The following is a 12,772-nucleotide window of genomic DNA, read 5'->3' on the forward strand; positions in this document are numbered from 1 at the left end:
AACAATCAAACGGTCTAATTAAATTACGAGCAGGTCTTTCTTTTCAATACTGGCTTAGCCAGTGACATCCTTTAGGAAGCGGGGAAGAGCTTCCCTTCTACCTTGATAGAAAACCCTTCTCGGAACCTCCCATTTGAAAGTGACATCTGAAAACTCGTAACATGTCAGAAGCTCCTTCTTCACGGCTTGTTACTGCTCAGGTCCACAACATCGGCTCCAGGCTGTCTCAACAAGAGTTTGACGTGATGTTCACCAGTAAGTTACCGTTTGTAATTAATAAAAAACGATAGGATATACCTTGTGTCAAAAGTTAATTTATGGCCCTTATGAACTGTATATGACCTTTTGATTTATGACACCTGTCACCCCCCTCCTTCCAAAAAATATGATTTCCGGACCCCCCCCCCCTCCTTCCTTCCTGACCCCCTCCCCTTTTTATGAGACCTCTCACCCCTATGTGAACCCCTTCCGGACCCCCCTTCCTGACCTCCACCCTGCACACACACACACACACACACACACACACACACACACACACTTCCGGCAGAACCCCCACCCCCGGAAGTCCCCTTCAACCCCGCCCACGACCGCTTCTCTCATGATATAAACCCCTTTTCTCCAGTGTCTATAGTGAATGAATACTTTTCAACATGGCGTCCGGAAGAAGCACCTATGAACCCGTTATCGCTGACACCCGTCACTATTTGCCATGATCAGAGCGATTTTTGGCGAGCTCAGCATACTCCTCACAAGGCTACGCTGTTTTTATGCAGAACTCAGATGCCTCCGAGCCATCGTCTGCAAGAACAATGGTCTTTGGAGCCCTATGGAGCCCGCGGTAAATGGGGGTACGTCTTCAAATAGGAATCTGGGGAAATGTACCTCTATCAAATGGATGATGAAGGTGACGAGCTGCAAACTATCCACTCTTTGGGGATGCTGACATCAAACGATTGGGCTGTTCTGAAACTCATTATGCTTCGGAGACTAGGCCCTGAAGAAGCGAATACGGCAGCAGGCCCTTCGGTGAGACGAAAAACCAGCTTCATTCGACTAAATCCCCAAGAACCTATTCCTGCAGGGTCCTCTGTGAGAGAAGAAGCCGAGGATGGAATCAAGGATTCCCCCGTAGCTAGACGGGGCAAACGGTCACATCAGCAAGCTGAGGACGGAATCAAGGCCTCACCTGCAGCTAAACGTGGCAAGCGGGCGCGTCAACAAGTCGAGGAAGGAATCAATGATTCACCCGCCGCTAAGCACTGCAAACGAGTGCTGACTGACCTGAATGAAATTGACAATGATTCAGGAAATAGGATCTTCTCAGCTACTTGGCAGTCGAAGACGGGGGTTAACGGTCAATGGTTTTTCCGTGCAAGTCTCAAAAAGGCTCAAGATAAAACACAGACGGTTATGTTCATGCTGGATTATTATAACTCAGAATGTGGGGTCTTTAGGACATTGCTAACCATCCCCTTTGATGCCTGGCGTGACAAGATGATCGGAATAGCAGACCGGATTTCAACGCTGTTTCGCGACTGCCGCAACTGGAAAGACATTTTGGGGGTCAAGAAAGCGCTAGCTTTTTAGACCCGCCCCTCACAACTGCTAATACCACCCCCTTCAACGTTAACCACACCCTTCTCAGTATATAAATACAACCAGCCAGACCGATCGGGACTCCGTGCAACTTCGCTGACAGGACTTCTTACCAGAGAAAGCATCCTCACATCGCTAAAGAGAAACACCATGATCTAGACCGGATCTCGCCCTGAAGGCCTCAACCTACACCAACAGATCTTTGTTTTAAGGAGTGACAATTCCGAGTTTACTCCCTCACCACCTCAGACGGCGACCCAGGATGAAGATTCACAAGCGGTGGATCTTCCTGCCTCCTGTGATTTATTTATTATTGGCCTAATCCTGCTTTGCTACTAAAGGCCCATTTTTACCCCGGTTTAAGATTTGACAATAAAATAAGGAATCATTGATCAGAGGTAGAACGATTTAAATACATATTTAATTCATAGAAATTAAATATGGAGACAGAGTACATACCATTTACAAGATGTTGTTCTCACCGCGGTGGATAAGTCTGTCTGTCTGAAGTAAGTTTTACCAAGACATTCCTTTTATCAACTTTAAACTCCTCCTACATGGCTCAGTGGGAGGATGACTGACCCCCTCTCCTGCTGACCACCCCCTCAGGACAATAAAACTCCATGTTTATCTTACGCTGGAGCAGGAAAAGACAGACCCAACTCTGCTTTCCTCAGTAACCCCAACTAAGATATATTTTTAATTCTCAACAACCCCTCTGTTTTGATCCCTCAAAGATCAAACCAATAACTAGGCTAAACTAAGTCTATGTCTTGAAACTCTTAAACAAAATGTAAATAGTAAGATGGAATATTGTAACCCACTGTCCCCTCTGTTGGCAACTTATGAAATCAAATGAAGTTCAAATGTTCCCCTTAAATGTAAAATAACCCAAGTATAAGCTAAAAAGCTACTAAACCTATCTGAATCTCTAACCTACTAGAATTAAGAAAAGTAAGCACCTTTATCCGAGAGGTGCAAAGCTAAGATAAATGTGCAACTACCAGAAACTATTATATGATCTAAATATGACTTTAAGAGTCCTAACCTAGATTAACAAAATGTCTTCTTAGAAATAAAGATAACCCATGAAAGCACTACACTCAGATCAAACCATAGAATAAAAAACAGATTTTCATGCAATGCAAAACCAAGATTCTAACGATACTAATATTGAACACCGTATGAATATGGAACTTATAAGACATATGCAGTGGTTACAAAACTCTCATTTTCTTTTTTCTTTTTTACACAATGCATTCAACTGTTGTCATGATGTCTTGCATCTCAGAGATGTCTTCTTCTCGCCTTTAAAGAAGATGGTTTAAAGAGCCAGTGTTCCAACCGCGGTCTCCACACATCTGTATGTTAATCTTTATTAAAAATAAAAAACGAAAACAAAATAAAATTCCAGCTGCCCCTCCGTGGGTGGCTATCGGCGCCTCGAGCTGCCCCGTTGCCGGATGGCACGGGTGGGTGGCAGTTGAAAACCCTTCCAGTCAGCCAGTCTGACCCGAAGGCTGGTCCGGTGTTGTTCCCCTTGGATCCTCTATTTGGCTGGTACACATGGCTCTGGAATCAGATGGGCCCCTGACCTCTGTAATTCCGGAGGTTGACTTCGGTCCCGAAAAGCTCCTTTCAGTCATATGGAATCATATCCTGTAATGAAATTAACTGAACACTCCCACAAGAAACACACTTCACATCTTCCACTGTTCCATCTCCATCCTATTTTAGAAATGTAATAGTTAATGAGACATTTTATCGCAATTTCATTTTCCCCGTCCTTACGCTGTCCTGTAAGAAAATGCAACGACCACACAAATACGTTAATCTCTGGTGAAGATTCCCCTGTCTGTAAAATAAAAAATTAGTTAATGCAGTTGTGAAATCAAAGTATAGTAACAAGACGCATGTAGGGCCCGTTTGTGTTAGACCAACCTTTTGTCTAAGTTTCCTTGAGACAGTGAGTCTGCTGCCTAACCTTTGACCGTTAAATTTAATCTAGCTTGGTTCCTGGCTTGTTTCCTGGAAGTTAACTAAAACAATGAAATGCCTCATGTAAGCATTTTTAACAGCGTTATCTGCTCACAAGACTGTCATATGGCCTCGGTGCATCCTGGGATGTACACATGCCCACTGAAGTGTGAAACCAACCTTTGTTCTACATACATCCTCATCTGTTCAGGTCACTGGGTTAAAGTTAACATCTATATCACTTTAAGCTACACTATTATATATAAGTGATTATATTTCCATAACACTGTTATCCTGTAAGAATGTCAGAATGTTCTCTGAATTAAAGATTACCATCCATCACACCACTTCACATAAAACCTTTCAGCACGTCACCACACTTTGCTTCTGTACCCTTTACTCAGATGTCTATGCTGTAAAAAAGTTCCTATTTTTAATCTGAGAAGAAAAGCAAACCCTCATTTTAGTTCACCTATAGTTTTATCCAGTTGTTACAAATCCTGATCCAGTTTACTGCAACAGATATACGTGGCTTTGAATCCTTAACAAACCTACCTGACACACCAATGATTTTAAAGTAAACTAAATATGCATTAAGTTGCCCTCTGTTTATCTCTGTTTTATCCAGTTTTTTGTAGTTTATGTAGTTTTTCTGTTTACTTGTGCCAAGGGTTGATATAAAGTTTAAGGTCTATATAACTTTACGATACAGTGTTATCATATAAATGTTTATGTCATATCCCTCTGCTTGGAACAAAATTAATTTTGTTACAAAACATTAACAAAGAATAGTATTATCCATCACAGGGAATCAATTAACTGCAAATAATTATCTGAATTGAAGTATGAAAAACACTGTCCTATATCCTGGATTCAGATCAAAACATAATGCAATTTCATAATCCCACAGATCTACAAGAAGTCCTCCAAAAGTTGTATAAGATCAGTGTACCCATTGAAATAATGATTGTAAACTAATGTGCTCACAGCAAGTTGATGGTATGAAAATGCTGAACGTTCCAAGGTACTTACATACTGATAAAATATTGGGTTTTGCCTGAATAAAACACCTGGTAACGGCAAAGTCTGGTGGAAATCTGATAAGTTTTAGCATGCAACAGTTATATTGTACAATAAAAAAATCTCAATACTTATGAGTTATCAAGAGATAGCCTAACAGATCCGTTTAACCTAAAAAGTGTATCTCTGCAATGAATAGGAAACAAGACGTCACACCCAGATCACCGCTGTGCCTGCTAGTGAGAGGCCCCCTGCGTCATAGAAGCTGATAAGAACTTCCAGTCTGTAAATTTATGGCATGCAGCTGTGAGCATGCAGCATCACAGAACCCTAAATGTGAAAAATATCCCCACCCCAGTGAATTTTCCGCTAATAATTGTGATGGTAAAATACACCTTCTGCTGTCAATTATGAGCAATACGGTCCTGGACATAATAGAATTAAAACTCATGTTTAAAAGGAACATATCAGTTATATAGTAAAAAATTTTAAGAGACAGTAGTATATTTTTCAAAACCGCAAACCTGTAGTGTTCGTATCTGCTCAATCGGCTGCCTTAAGAAGTTATTACCTACACCAATCCATTTGCCTAGAAGCTCAAGAGTTGGAGACAGAAAAAATATTAGAAATCACATTCCATTAAATTTGGTAAGAAGAATATTAGTAGAAATAACAGTCTGAATTACCTTAACAAAAAGTCTGTTATCAGTCTGTGGTCCTTGAGATGGACTGGACTGACATGTACAGCAGATCAGGCAGAAAGGAGATTGGAGTTTAGACTTCGCACTCACAGCTTCCATGTATGGAACTCCACATTTCGTCCCCCACGTGTTGCAGTGATTCGCTGTCGATGCACCTCAGTGACAAAGTTCTGGTCCACGACTCAGAAACTGGATCAGGCATGCAACTCCAGTGTATGCAGACAGTCATTTTTCCTTGACAGCTTAGGATCTGTTCTGTTCATAGGCGTTGGCCATTGTTCCAAGGTGAGGAAACATTGTTCATGGGAGCGTTATCCCCTAGATGGGGCACTGACCTTCTTGAAGGTGAGGTGGTATTGGGACTTCTTGCCAGGATTTAGTGATGTGCAACAGTCCTTGGCCCAGTGTCCAGCGTAAGCAACTGTCCCAGATGTGATGGGTGCCCCACGACACACATATCGGCTGTAAATGCTCAGTTTTATTCTTCCAACCCCAAATCGGCACCGATCTGCGTCTCATGTCAGACGTGTCCATACTCCAGAATGAACAGACCTATAACAAAATTAAGATAGAAAAAGGAAAAACAGGGGGGAGGAAGCTCCCCCACCTTAAATTAAAATAGAGACAGTTCTCAATGGAATAAGCTGCTTACTGTTACTCCTTCCTATATTGTTTTCCAATAACTGTAATTTTACCAACTTTTAGTAATTAACAAACTCAAGCGTTGTGTATCACCCTTCCTTTGAGTCACAGGCAAATGGTGTATCAAATATTGTCTGAGCGAGCGTATCAAGATTGAAATTCATCAGCTGAGATATTGAAGAGGGCACGTTGTTTTTGTTGTTGTAACACTATTACTCTAAATAATTCCCCTAACTTGGACTGATTTATTTAGGATCCACATTTAGGATTTATTTTGATCCATCCTACTGATTTTTTCAGAAGATATCGAGAGTCCCAGTCAAACTCAGGAACCTTCTGCTAAAGTGTATAAAGAAAATGCTGTGTAACTCCATCTATCAAGGAAAAAATATAAAAAACACCAAAGGTACATTTTAAAACAGCTCTAAAATCAGTTATGCGCCTGTGTTTAGTAAATTGTTAAGTCAAATACTGCCGGCCACAAACAATCACCAGCAACTGATGTTGAAAAGTTCATTCACCAGAATTTGCACATTACCAAATGAACAAAGAAAAAAGATTCCTCGGGCTCTAAATTACTGTGTAACAAGGGCATCTGCATTTTGTGGGACCATGAAAATGTGATTACATATAATGAATAATTTGGGGACCGTCCTGTGATGATCCCGTAATATTTTCTATTTCTACTAGGTGTTGGCGCTCTGCAATATCAGTATCTATAATAAAATGATACACGCCATTAACATTTGTCACAGATTCCTCAATTTTAGCTGCTTCATTTGAGGATAACTTCAAAACTGACTCATGACTAAATGCAGGGTTAACAAAATCTGTCAAATCAGCCGCAATATCCGTTTGCACACACTATTAAGGTACAGTGTAACCTCAACTTTTAACTCTGTTTAGTTCTGCATACTGTGTTTTCCCCAGGCCTGCAAATGAGCAAAAGCTGATAGGGTTTACTACTCTCTATTAATCAGCTAGATTGAAGTCTGACGGATTATATCTATTTATTTATTTATTATAACTAGGACTATCAAACAATGAAAACCTTTTAATCACTTTTTAATCGCATATTATATTTAATGTCTGAAAGTATATACATTCATTGGGCATTTTGAAATGCTATTTTGCAATAGATAACGCTAGTTAAAATTACACTCTAACAGAAGGTGTTAGAAAAATATAAATGTCATCATTTCATTTTATCAAGCTACAGGCACTTGGTTTGTTCTAAGAGCTTGCTTTCAGGAAGGTACCATTGTTTTTAACCTAGGATAAAATGATTTCCCCAGATAAGGAATGTCTCCTTTATCTAACTGCGCATGAAGCTGGTGATTTGATCATCACCCACAATGAAACTTGCTCCCTTCTGTGTTTACCCCCATGTTGTAAACTCAAGCCTGTGATTAAATCCTCCTGACCTCATGTGATGTGTGACAAGAAAGACAAGGGGACAGAGGCAGCCCCGTGTCCGTGTTGGTTTTCCCTCCAGGACAAAGAGGCCATTCATCACAACCCTAACATAAGGCATCTTCCCTTTTTTGTTTTTTCCCAATTTATAATGCCTCAAACAGATGTTCAATGTTCTGTCAAATTTTTAACAACTGTTCCAAACTTCTAACCACTTTCTAACTTTTAGGCTACAGTTCAAAATAAAAAGTTTTCTCCAAAACTCACCAAACTGCAGGCCGTGTTCTCTCTCCAATGCAACTCACCCAATCAGCTTGCTGCTAATACCTCAAATGCTTTACTGCATTGAAACTTGTCCTGCACTTCAACAAACATCATTAATGCATCAACCTTTTTTCTAATGATTTCCAAATTCCCCTTAGTTTTTTACCCATATTTTTACTTATCACTTTTACTTAAAATTAAATCTGCTCCACAGTCACTGCTCTTATCTTTAGGCCCATGCACGCGGATAAATTCACACCATCCTGAAGACACGCACACACCGCAGCAGAAATACACACACACAGACAGACTCACATCGGAGCCGCGGACTCCGCTTTCAGTTTGCTCACACAATGGATCCAGTTTTCACCGAGACAAAACATTGGACAGGACGTAACAAAACAACATTTAAGACAGACAGCCTGGCGCATCACAGAGAGACCCTCGTCCCTTCCGTAGTCGACGAAACGTTTCCTTATTTTAAAATCTCCTCGTCTGATCGTCGTGCTCAGAACCCAGTTCTGTCGCTAGAGAACAATTTAAATGTTCTCCTGGGGCCCCTTTTGTTAATCTCTTACCTTCTATAACAGCTCACTCTTAAGGTCTTGCTGCTCTTAGCCTCAACTTAAAGATGTTACGTATTCTTGGCCGTCCTATCGCTGTGCTGCATTAGGGTGTCCCCTTCCCCAAAGAAAGCACTCCATCTTAGTCCTAAATTCACCAGACTCGTCAGTCATGGTGCAGAGGTGACCAAATCTCGGGACTCTTTTTATTCTTTGTATTTTATCTTTTTTATTTGATTTTAAAAAAGTTTTTTTGCAATCTCAACATTTAAGTTTCTCAATTGTTATTCTTATGTTATTTTATTTATTTTTGTAAACAGTTAAGTTTCTTGGCTGTTATTTCTATTTTCCTTCCCATACAGCCTCACCATCTAAGATTACTTGCCATTTAATTTTCTATCTAATTTTACGTTTTTCTGACGCAAACAAACACATAAATTCAATCATTTCTCGGTTTCAACATAAATTCCATTCAAACCTCTCACACTAGTTGCTCTGTTCAACCTCTGATATTTTGAGAAGAAAGCGTCTCACTTACAGCAACACTTGATTTAGCCTACATCTAATCTTTAGCCAATAGGAGAATCAAAATCTCCTTACTTTTTTTCGGGTCGACCCTGTTTTGCTGTAAGTGATTACTTCTTCGTGCCCAAATTCAAAAGGTTCCTCCACTTTAATGTCACATCCGGGTCACGGCACCAAATTGTGATTTATTTATTATTGGCCTAATCCTGCTTTGCTACTAAAGGCCCATTTTTACCCCGGTTTAAGATTTGACAATAAAATAAGGAATCATTGATCAGAGGTAGAACGATTTAAATACATATTTAATTCATAGAAATTAAATATGGAGACAGAGTACATACCATTTACAAGATGTTGTTCTCACCGCGGTGGATAAGTCTGTCTGTCTGAAGTAAGTTTTACCAAGACATTCCTTTTATCAACTTTAAACTCCTCCTACATGGCTCAGTGGGAGGATGACTGACCCCCTCTCCTGCTGACCACCCCCTCAGGACAATAAAACTCCATGTTTATCTTACGCTGGAGCAGGAAAAGACAGACCCAACTCTGCTTTCCTCAGTAACCCCAACTAAGATATATTTTTAATTCTCAACACTCCCCACCGCTTTTCCAAGACTCAGAGCTCCCCTGCAGCCAAGGAGATCCGGGCTCCGCGGTGGAGCACATCCCTGAGAGCCAGATGGATCAGGCCTCAGCGCCACCTGAGGATGACTCAGAGGTCCCCTGCAGCCAAGGAGATCCAGCCTCCGCGGTGGAGCAAATCCCTGAGAGCCAGACGGATCAGGCCTCAGCGCCCCCATCGCCACATGAGGATGACTCAGAGCTCCCCTGCGGCCAGGGAGATCCAGCCTCACCGCCCGCATCGCCATCTGAGAGCCAGATGGATGCGACCTCAGCACCCCCGTCGCCACCTGCGGATACCCTGCCAGACGATGAGAGCGGCGCAGATGAAAACGATGGGTGGATTCGCTTCGGTTTCATCAAAGCGGTGAAAACTGTTCTGTATCGTCTTTTGAACGCTGCGATCGGAAAATACATGCACGGAATGTGTTATGGATGCGTTAATAACCGTCCTAGTCAAAAAGAGCATGGGTGTTTGAAGCTGCTTGAGAACGAGCTCTACGAACATAAGTATTATGGTATAATGCAAGTACTTTATAACAAATGTTTCATGGATGCAGTTCAACGGTTTCTAGCCGCTCGCAACATCCATCATGACAACGACGCTGTTAATGCTGTCGTACAGGCGTACAGGGTTCAGTCCTTGGACCAATTCTATTTACTATATATATGCTTCCGATTGGCAAAATTATCAGACAGCATGGGATTAATTTCCACTGTTATGCTGATGACACTCAGCTATATTTATCCATAAATCCTGATGAATGTCTTGATGACATCAAAAGCTGGATGACTTTAAATTTCCTGCATTTAAATTCTGACAAGACAGAAGTTGTAATCTTTGGGCCAGAGTCTTCAAAAAATAAAGTTCTTAATCAATCACTTAATCTGGATGGCATTAACTTGGCCTCTGGTAATAAAGTTAAAAATCTTGGTGTTGTTTTCGACCAAGACATGTCATTTAAATCCCATATTAAACAGGTTTCCAGAGTTTCCTTTTTTCACCTCCGGAATATCGCCAAAATTAGAAACATTCTGTCCAGGGGTGATGCTGAAAAACTAGTCCATGCATTTGTTACTTCAAGGCTGGACTTTTGTAATTCTTTACTATCAGGAAGTCCACAAAATGCAGTTCGAAGTCTTCAGCTGATCCAAAATGCTGCGGCAAGAGTTCTGATGAAAATCAACAAGAGGGATCATATTTCTCCAATTTTAGCTTCCCTTCATTGGCTTCCTGTTAAATCAAGAATAGAATTTAAAATTCTCCTTCTAACGTATAAAGCCCTTAATAATCAAGCTCCATCATATATCAGAGCTCTGACTACCCCGTATGTTCCTAACAGAGCACTTCGCTCTCAGACTGCAGGTCTGCTGGTGGTTCCTAGAGTCTCTAAAAGTAGAATGGGAGGCAGATCCTTTAGCTATCAGGCTCCTATCCTGTGGAACCAACTCCCAGTTTTGGCCCGTGAGGCAGACACGTTTGTTTTTAATCTCAACCCGAGCGAGGACGCTGACGCTCTGTCCCCGGTGTGTAATGGGAATTTGAGACTGGAAATGAGGTTCAGAGTTCCTCTGCCTCACACGACCACCCTGATTGTGTACGCATGTTACGATTCAATTTTGGAAATCGACTCAAAAAGGCAGGTCTTGGTGGATTTTTATTAAAAACATGAATAACCACGAAATCGAGAATTTGATGCATCATCTCCTGGGGGATTTATTTCACGGCGTCTGGGCATCTGATCAGCTCCCGCTGCTGAAGCACACGTACAAAGGACCGGCCTATTTCATCGTAAACACTCATCCTTCACACATGCCTGGAGAACACTGGCTAGCTTTGACTTTGGAAGAGAATAATCAAGCCACCTTTTTCGACTCTTATGGATTCAGTCCTGATTTTGAATTTTATCGACCAAGCATAGTGACATTTTTGAAAGATAGATCCTCGAAAATATTGTATGACAATCGTCAACTTCAAGACACTCTATCCGTCGTGTGCGGCCATCATTGTGTTTATTATCTGTGTCATAAAGCCTGTGGGCTTTCATTGCATGACATATTGGCTACCTACCACGATGATGTTAATGAAAATGATGTAATGGTATATAATTTTGTGAAAAAGTATCAGAATTGTAATAAAAATAGGGCCTCGTGTTCATTTATTCACGGAACCTGCTCTTTACAAATGTTTAAAGATTGTTACAAGTTGTAACCTGTCTAAAATAAAAACACTGTACACATGAATAATTTGAAACATTAAAGTTTTTTTATTACAAATTAATTTCTCCAGTTTTTATTTCATACAGACTTTTAGGGTGAAAATTTCAACCATGCAGGGGTTTTGTTGAGTCTTTTGCTTCGAGCACGGCCGTTTTCACGGGTGGGATGCTCAAAGTCTATTCCGGAGAATTTAGGGGACAACACAATTTTTCCTTTACGTTTCATGACGGGCTTATCTTTGTTCTTCTCCAATACACCCGCTTCTGCCATGCCTCTGTATTGGTCACGAGCTTGCGGATTACTGACTGACGACACGGGGATGTTTAACTCCTTCAGGGTGGCCATGAACGGGGTCCAACCTACAGGTTCCTGACTCTGTTTTCCTCCTAATTGGAAGGAGGAGGTTTTTCAACAAATCGACCAGATGTGAGCCCCCCATCACACGATTGCGGTAAACAAATTCCCCTTTCAAAGTCCAACTCGTACCAACTTGCGTTAACCTTTTCAGTATGTATTTAGCATTTTTGCGATCTCTGTTAGGCAGAGCTCTTAAAACCTCGATAGCGGTTTCATCCAATTCAACAGGAGACGCTGTAGAAGCAGTACTGCTTCTACAGCGTCTCCTGTTGAATTGGATCCTGTTGATGAGATATTTTTACGTCTCCTGTTGAATTGGATCCTGTTGATGAGATATTTTTACGTTACCTTTTAAGATGTTCAGAGCTATTTCATACAAGGCTTTGAGAAAGTCGGGTGAGCAGTGAGCAAGAATGTCTTTACGCTTCTTTGCTGTGGCTTGATATAGCGCTCTGAATAAGGGAACATTCCTTCTTATGCGAGCTGACATGATAAAATAAATTTAATTTCGGTACATAGATAGCCGAACACATACTTTGAAAACAGGTGTAAATCCAAACGATATTTACAGGAACAACATCCATAACATGGTTACAATTCTGCAAAACACTTTTAACAAAAAAAGATTTACCACAACCACTCGGCCCTGCTATTAGAAGAGAAAAGGGAGTTCTGAATCTAGGATCAAATTCGACCTCCTGTGTTTCACGGGAGAGAGACATTTTATTTCAATTTTTTATTTTTCTCAGTTAACCTTTAATAACCAAACGGAAGAGTTGTACCGTCAGAAAAAAGCCTTCTCTTGTCATACACCACACGGAGCTTTTTCTGAAATGTGGCATTTTGAAGCTGGAAGTTTCTTTTATGCCTTCT

This window comes from Fundulus heteroclitus, unplaced genomic scaffold (assembly GCF_011125445.2).
Source record: "Fundulus heteroclitus isolate FHET01 unplaced genomic scaffold, MU-UCD_Fhet_4.1 scaffold_139, whole genome shotgun sequence".
Taxonomy (NCBI): Eukaryota; Metazoa; Chordata; class Actinopteri; order Cyprinodontiformes; family Fundulidae; genus Fundulus; species Fundulus heteroclitus.